Source organism: Peromyscus maniculatus, chromosome 22, assembly GCF_049852395.1.
Source record: "Peromyscus maniculatus bairdii isolate BWxNUB_F1_BW_parent chromosome 22, HU_Pman_BW_mat_3.1, whole genome shotgun sequence".
Classification (NCBI taxonomy): domain Eukaryota; kingdom Metazoa; phylum Chordata; class Mammalia; order Rodentia; family Cricetidae; genus Peromyscus; species Peromyscus maniculatus.
Genome location: NC_134873.1, coordinates 42792217 through 42800398, shown reverse-complemented (window position 1 = coordinate 42800398; position 8182 = coordinate 42792217).

Genomic DNA, 8182 nt, shown 5'->3' with positions numbered 1-8182 from the left:
ATCTCTGTGAGTTCGAGGCCAGCCTGGTCTACAGAGCGAGATCCAGGACAGGCACCAAAACTACACAGAGAAACCCTGTCTCCAAAAACCAGAAAAACAAACAAACAAACAAACAAAAAAACTAAACAACAAATAGCTAGGCAGGAGAGGGATAGGTGGGGCTGGTGGGCAGAGAGAATAATCAGGAGGAGAAATCTAGGCTGGAGAAGAAGGAGAGAACGAGGAAGAGAGAGGGACATGCCCGGGGCCAGAAGCCAGGAAGCTGCCAGCCAGACACAAGAAGCCATGAGAGCAAGAAAGGAGGGAGGGAAGGAAAGAAGGTAAATAGCCCCAAGGCAAAACGTAGATAAAGAGAAACAGATTAAAACAAGGGCGAAGCTAAGGACGAACATTCAAAACTAAGTCTTAGTGTCGTGATTTGGAAGCTGGTTGGTGGTCCAAAAGGAAAAGCCTGGGACAAACTAGTGTAGAAGAACTCTCCACAGTTCATATCACCTCTGCTGATCAGGGCCCATGGCTGTACTTTGCAAGCGCTCTCCCTGGGAAGTCGGCAGGTACAGCCTGCTACATCATGTCCCCTACAGAATAAGCTGTGGACATGAAGAGCTTCACAGATATGATCGGCACCTAAGGGCTCAGAGGGCCGAATTCTTACCCATGCTTTGATGGTCATGTTTTGTTTTGTTTCGTTGAAACCTTGAACTTGTGATTTTTCCTGCCTCTACGTCCCGTGTGCTAGGATTACCGGCCTGTGCCCCCAGGTATTTTATAGAAATGCCATATCCTGGACTTGCAAGTTGGCTTAGCATGGAAAGGCACTTTGCTGTGCGCATCTGACGACCTGAATTCAACCCCTGGAAGCCATGGCAGAAGGAGAGAAGTGACTCCCAGAAGTTGTCCTCTGACTTCCACATGTGTGCCGGTATGTGAGCAATTACACTCATGCACATACATCATACGTGTACACTCACACTAATAAATAGAATGAAATTTTTCATGTCATTTCCCCATAAATACCTATTACATTAAAATTTTTCGCTATGCTAAAGCCATATAATCTGTTTTCCTCTAATACGTGTGTGTGTGTGTGTGTGTGTGTGTGTGTGTGTGTGTGTGTGTGTGTACGTGCATATGGAAATCAGAACATAACCTTGGGTCTCATTCTACAGGTGCCCTCCACCATGTTTTCTTAATTTTGTTTAAACATTTATTTGCTTGGTGATTGGTGACTGTCGTATGAGAAAAACCTTTCCTAGGGAGATGCAACACACACGTCTACTCACCCTAGATAGGGAGCCCACAACAGACGAAAGTAGGGATACCATGAAAGTCCAACTTAGTGAACTAATGAGTTGTTCTGGGGTTACTTACAGGAGTATAGGTGAGGGGTTATTTTCAGGAGCAGAACAGACTCAATGACAGCTGCATTCCTAAGGCACACACCAGCCCGGGTGATGATAGCCCACAAGAGCTAGAAGACCTAGAACACACTGTGCAGCCTGAAGAGTGTCCCTCCTGGGGGCTGGAGAGATGGCTCAGAGGTTAAGGACACTGGCTGCTCTTCCAGAGGTCCCGAGTTCAAGTCCCAGCAACCACATGGTGGCTCACATCCATCCCTAATGAGATCTGGTGCCCTCTTCTGGCTTGCAGGTATACATGCAAGCAGAACACTAGATACATAATAAATAAATAAATCTTAAAAAAAAAAAAAAAAAAGAGTGTCCTTCCAGGTGCTAAGTCAGTGTAAACCTCTTCCAAGCAGCTAGGCTGGTTTCTTCTTCTCCCAGTTGGTCTCGTTTTAGTCTTCTTTGCAGTGCATTTTATCTGAGTGTTTGTGGCTAAAATTCACTGTGTCCTCTGAGAGGGTCTCTGCTTTTACCGCTGACTCTGGCAGGGAGAATGTACTGACTGGTTTTGTGTGTCCACGTCACACGAGCTAGAGTCATCAGAGAGGAAGTCGCCTTAGCTAAGGAAATGCCTCCTTGAGATTCAGCTGCAAGGCAGTTTCTCAATTAGTCATCAGTGAGGGATGGCCCAGTTCGCGGTGGGTGGTGCCATCCTTAGGCTGCTGATCCTGGGTTCTAGAAGAAGGTGGGCTGAGCAAGCCATAGGAAGCAGGTCAGTCAGCAGCACCCCTCCATGGCCTCTGCATCAGCTGCTGCCTCCAGGTTCCTGCCCTGCTTGAGTTCCTGTCCTGCCTTCCTTCAGTGATGAACAGTAATGCTGAAGTGTAAGCCAAATAAAGCCTTCCCCCTACAACCTGCTTTTTGGTCATGGTGTTTTGTTGCAGCGATAGACCCCTAACTAAGACTTAGTGAACCTGGTCAGATTCAGGGACTTCTTGAAGCTATTTTGAGTTGTTTACCTTCTGGCTTAAGGAGCTTCCCAGCAGGGTGGAATGTGTCAATGGAGGAGGGAACTGTTATACACAATGACCTGTACTTGCCCCAGTGTGTTCCTGTAAGGCAGGACAACTTATGGGGCAGTTCTTTCCTTTCACCATGTGGCTTCCAGGGATCCTCGGGTTGTCAGACTTGGTACTAAAGAACACTTACCCACAGCTGCTGGCCTCCCCTTAATATTCTTTTTGCATGTATTTATTTATTTATTTAATATTTCAGTGTCTTTATTATATTTTATGTTTACATATATTTTTACTCAATAATTATATTATGATATTCATTAATTACATTAATTGTATTGATTTATTCCATTCATGATATTATGTCCTGATACTACTGTCCATTTGTGGGGCTTTTCCAGCACAAAAAACAGAGATTCTGAACTTAGGAAATCATTGCTCTATATTCCTTTCTTCTCCATCTTGAGATAACATCTAATCTCTCTGTCTCTATGAATTTGTATATTCTATATATTTCATGTAATACAATTCTATAGTATTTGTTCCCCCCACACTTTTTTTTTTTCAGAGCTGAAGACCGAACTTAGGGCCTTGCACTTGCTAGGCAAGCGCTCTACCACTGAGCTAAATCCCCCACCCCTTGCCCCCTTGTTTTGAATGTAAAAACATTTTATGTACAACTGCAGGAGAAATAATACACAGATAGCTTAAACATAAAAACAGGTTATCATTCAAAAGTCCAGGGTTATTTTAAACAGTAAAATATTTTCTCTGTAGGAAATAGTAAAAATGGCTAGGTGGTGGTGGCACACTTCTTTAATCCCAGCACTCAGGAGGCAGAAGCAGGCGGATCTCTGTGAGTTCGAGGCCAGCCTGGGCTACAGAGCGAGATCCAGGAAAGGCGCAAAGCTACACAGAGAAACCCTGTCTGGAAAAACCAAAAAAAAAAAAAAAAAAAAAAAAAGAAGCAGCAGCAGCAGCTCTGTCATACAGCAGAACAAATAGCCTGCACTTGAAGTAGAAACAAAAAGCTAAGTGAAACACCTGCCACAGGACAGGCACCAGCTTCCTAGAGCTGGGGAGGTCGAATGCAGTTTCTGGTCAAATGCACCTTCGGACCCTGTGGTTTGCCTTTGCCCTCCTTAAGCCCTGCGTGGAAATTGGACCCATGCTGGAAAAACACACTAATCTGTTTATAGGATTTTTTTTTCCATCTGGATCTGTCTTTATTGTGTATCTTTAGCCTTGTCTGTCTGCATGAGTAAAACCTTAAAGTGCTAAACTACCACTGGGTCCTCCACCATGGCTTTGGAGCTCAGCCTTAAGCTCACCACTCTGGTTGAGCAATAATATTATTATTATTAATATTATTATTATTTGGTTTTTCGAGACAGGGTTTCTTTGTGTAGCTTTGCGCCTTTCCTGGAACTCACTTGGTAGCCCAGGCTGGCCTCGAACTCACAGAGATCCACCTGGCTCTGCCTCCCGAGTGCTGGGATTAAAGACATGTGCCACCACTGCCCGGCAAGCAATATTATTTTTAAGGTTCTTTATTCTCCATTTGTTTAACTCTGTGAAGCTGTGTTACTGTGCCTGTCTAAAACACCTGATGGTCTAATAAAGAGCTGAATGGCCAATGGTGGGGCAGGAGAAAGGATAGACAGGGCTGGCAGGCAGAGAGAAGATACAGAAGGAGAAATCTGGGAGAAGAAGGAAGAATGAGGAAGAGAAGGAGGAGGACTTCGGGGCCAGCCACCCAGCTACACAGCAAGCCATGGAGTAAGAAACAAAGAAAGGTATTTAGGAATAGATAAGGAAAACCCCAGAGGTAAAAGGTAGATGGGATAATTTAAGCTAAGGAAAGCTGGCAAGCAACAAGCCAAGCTAAGGCCAGACATTTATAAGAAAGAATAAGCCTCCATGAGTGATTTATTTGGGAGTTGGGTGTCCCCCCCCATAAGAGTAGAAAAAAAACAACAAAACTCACTTTGTAGACCAGGCTAGTCTGGAACTCACAGAGATCCACCTGCCTTTGCCTCCTGAGTGCTGGGATTAAAGGTGTGCACGACTACTACCCAGTTTGTATTTTAATTTTTAAATTTTGGGCTGGAGAGATGGCTCAGAGGTTAAGAGCACCGACTGCTCTTCCAGAGGTCCTGAGTTCAATTCCCAGCACCCACATGGTGGCTCACAACCATCTGTAATGTGATCTGGCACCCTCTTCTGTAGGGTATAATAAATAAATAAGTCTGAAAAAGAAAAAAAGTTAAATTTCATTATGTGTGTGATTGTTTTGTCTGCATGTGCACCATATGCATACCTGATGCCCACAGAGGGGAGATGACAGTGTTGGGTCCCCTGCAGATGGAGTTATAAAGTCGTGAACCACCGTTATGGGGACTGGGAATTGAACTTGGGTCTTCTGGAAGAACAATCAGTGCTTTTAACTGCTTGAGCCATATCTCCAGCTCCTACTTATTGATTTTTGAGACAACATCTCATATACCCAATGCTGGCCCCAAACTCACTATATCAATAAGGATGACCTTAAACTTCTGATTCTCCTGCCCTTACCTGTTGAATGCTGGGATTATAGATCTATGCCACTATGACAGATTTTGTCTTTTGAAGATTTGTGTGTGTGAGAGCATTTGCACATATTTATGTGTGAGCACATACATGGAAGCCAGAAGAGCTTATCAGCTGTCCTCTATTTACTCTCTACCTTCTCCTTTGAGGCAGTATCTCTCTCTGAACCTGGGGCTCTCCTTTTCTTGACTTGGCTGGGCCCCACCAAGCATGAGTGATTCTGTCTTTGCACCACTTGGACCTAGAGCTGCACGTGTGCCAAAACACCCAATTTGTTACCTGTGTGCTGGCATCCTGCCTCTGGTCCTTGCAATTTCTCAAAAAGCACCCTCCCCCTGTTTTACAGATGAGCCATTTCTCCAGTCCCGAGTTTTATACAGCACTGGGGATCAAATTCAGAACTTCTTGTATGCTAGGTGAACACTACCAAGTGAACTACATCCCTAGCCTCTTAGTAGCCAGTTTTAAAGGTGTGCTTATTTAGTGTACAGTCTCTTAATTTTGACATTGTTAATATGTCAGAATAGAAAACTATTGGGGGAGGAGCCTTGATTGTACACTGCAGGGTATTTATTTGCCATATAGAGAAAAGAACTCCCGGACCTCCTTCCACATCCTAGGTAAGTACTCTACCACTGAGCTACATACAGCCCTGGCCTCAGTATAGACTATTTAGCACCATTCCTGGTTCATACCACCAGATGCCTGTAACACCACCCCTAACACACACAGCAGCTGTGACAATGTCTTCAGACATTGAGAGTGTCCCCTTGGAATGGGGGTAGGAGGCAGGGCAAGACTGTTGCTGGCTGAGGATCACTGCAAAAGTGATAAAGTATTTTCAGGTTTATTACTACGGTGTCAAAATTGTCTGTTTTTTATGTGATGAATTTGTCTAGCATGCTGCTGAGCATTTGAACTTGAGAAATGTAAACCACCGTAGATTCTGGTTTTCAGGGTAACAGAGCTTTAAGAATTGCTGCAGAGCAACGTTTTCAACTGACTTAGGAATAGCAGAACAAACCCAGCTCTGTATTTTTAGCTCAGGGAGTTTTGTCTTGAACCACACATGGCTGATAAATATGTGAAATCCAAGCTCTTAGGATTTCACTGGAGCTAGCCAGATGGTGTGCTTGTGATCTGCCTACAAAATCTTTCCACTCTTTTTAAATAAAAAGCTATTTTTTTACTTTTCAGTTTAAAATTATATGCTTTTAGGTTCTTTCAAATTAAAAATGCAGGGTCCATGAGACACCAAACTACCACAAGTCTTATGATAAATCTAAGGGAAATGCCATCTACTTTGTTGTTTTTAATTCTCATCCTCCAATATCCTTACTTAACCTTGGCTTCCACTCTACAACAGAAAACACACATATTCTCCTTATTATGTGCCAGGCAGCATTCTAAATTCTTTTACATGTATTTAATTTTTTAAGTGTTTAAGGGGTTTTGTTTTGTTTTTGAAACAAGATCTTACTGCATAGCTCTGGCTGGGTTGGAACTTGCTACGTAGACCAGGCTAATCCTCTGCAAAAGCAGCCAGCACTCTTAATCTCTGACCCATTTTTATCATTCTCATATTTTTTATTGTAGTTATGTGTAATTACTATTCAGTTTGAGGTCTAGGAGAAACTAAGTAACTTGTCAAAGGTCTAATGGGTAAGCAGAGAGGCTGAATAGTCTTGCTCCAGGCCTACCCTTTAAACATAAATATTTACAAATTAGAACAGTCAAGGAGGAGGCTGCTCTTCTAGAGGACTCAAGTCCAATCCCAGCATCCTCAAGGTGACTTATTTATGGAGTTACTGCTCAAAACTCCAGAGGTGTTACCTACCCTCTCCTGGCCTTGATGGGCACCCACACACATGGCATATATTCATATTGACACAAACATAAAATAAAAATAAGTATTTTTTGAAAAAGGTTAAGAAAAAGCCTATGCTTTCAAATTCCTATTGAGTACTTGGCTTCAAAGTCATATCCTGTTTTCTACCTGGGAGGAAGGGAGCCAGGAATACACTATACGGCTGGCCTGGGACTCAATCCAAGAGACAGACTGGACAAAAATTGTTTTTTCCCTTTGGAATGCTGAAGATTTGCAGTTGAACCAGACTCTCTGTGCCTGTTTTCTTTCCTGATGGCTGAATTTAAGCCCTCTAAGGATTTCTAAACCTTAATAGAAATAGACTTCTGTTGAGTCTGCCCAACAATCCATTGGATATGATCAGAATTCACCTCAGGCTAAGCTGATGCTCCATATTTTCTTGTGGCTCAAACTTCAAAGTACTCATGTGAAGCAAGGAGATTGGTATTAAAGTCCAAAATGAGTAAGATTATTTATTTTTGAGACAGGGCCTCATGTAACCACAGCTGACCTCAGACTATGTAGCTAAGGATAGTTTTGCATGCTTGTGCATCACACCTGTACAGTGCCCAAGGAAGCCCAGAAGAGGGCTGTAGATTGGCTGGAAGTGGAGTTACAGATGAATGTAAACTGCCATGTGGGTGCTGGGAGTGAAACCTGAGGCCTCAGAAGAACAGCCAGTGGTCTGAACTACTGAACCATCTCTCCATCCTCCACCTTTGGGCTTCTGATCTGTACTACCCTGTCTGTGTGTTGCTGGGGATCATGCCCAGGGCTTCAGGCATGCTAGGCAACTACTCTACTGACAAGCTACAGGCCTAGTCCAAACTGTGGATTTTTAGATAGAGTAAAAGGAACACATTCACTGGGCGTAGTGGCACACGCCTTTAATCCCAGCACTCGGAAGGCAGAGGCAGGCAGATCTCTGTGAGCTATAGGCCAACTTGATCTTCCAGGACATCCAGGGCTGTTAACACAGAGAAACACTCTCTTGGGAGGAGAAAAAGGGTACATATTCCTTTAAAATTCATGTAGAAATCTTTCAGGTCTGGGGATATAGTTCAGTAGAAGAGCACAAATCTTACATGTGCAAGACCCTAGAAATTGATTCCCAGCACCAATTTGGGGGGCCCAAAACAGCTTGACCACACAGCTGCCATGACAGGTTTAGAGGCCCAGACACAGCTTCTGTGGCAAGCTTAGTAGACGGCAACACCCAAACCCAGGAAAAGCCATAAGCTGACCCCACCCAGGGAGGACCTGCATCTAAGAGGAAGTACCTGACATCCCAAACATTAGATAAGTTTAGACGTCCCTGAGACTAGCACACATCTATTTCTGTTTTCCAGATACCCCTAGACAAA